Source organism: Arachis duranensis, chromosome 5, assembly GCF_000817695.3.
Source record: "Arachis duranensis cultivar V14167 chromosome 5, aradu.V14167.gnm2.J7QH, whole genome shotgun sequence".
NCBI lineage: Eukaryota > Viridiplantae > Streptophyta > Magnoliopsida > Fabales > Fabaceae > Arachis > Arachis duranensis.
In genome coordinates, this window is record NC_029776.3 from 50785306 (window position 1) to 50786094 (window position 789).

Below are 789 nucleotides of genomic sequence, written 5' to 3' on the forward strand. Positions count from 1 at the left end.
GCCCTACATACAGCTTGCCATGGAAAGGAGTAGGAAGGATTGGATGACTGTAATAGGAAAGTAGAGATTCAAGAGGAGCACAGCATCTCCATACGCTTATCTGAAATTCCCACTATTGATTTACATAAGTATTTCTATCCCTTTTATTATCTATTTATTCCATTAATCAAATTTAAACCAATAATCTGCCTAACTGAGATTTACAAGGTGACCATAGCTTGCTTCATACCAACAATCTCTGTGGGATCGACCCTTACTCACGTAAGGTATTACTTGGATGACCCAGTACACTTGCTGGTTGAGTTGAACGTAGTTGTGATCACATATGCCAAAGAGCCATTAAATAAATCTCATGCAAATACAAAGAGGGCAATCACAATTTCGTCCACCATGTTTTTGGCGCCGTTGCCGGGGATTGTTCGAGTATGGAAAACTGACGGTTCATCTTGTTACTCAGATTAGGTAATTTTCTTTTCAAAAACTTTTTCAAAATTTTTCTTTTCCTTGTTTTCGTTTTTTTTAAAAATATTTTCGAAAAAAAATTTATAAAAAATCCAAAAAATTAGAAAATCATAAAAATAAAAAATATTTGGTGTTTCTTGTTTGAGTCTTGAGTCAATTTTTAAGTTTGGTGTCAATTGTATGCTTTTAAAATTTTTCTTGCATTTTTTAAAATCTCATGCATTCATAGTGTTCTTCATGATCTTCAAGTTGTTCTTGACAAGTCTTCTTGTTTGATCTTGATGATTTCTTGTTTTGTGTTGTTTGTTGTTTTTCATATGCATTTTT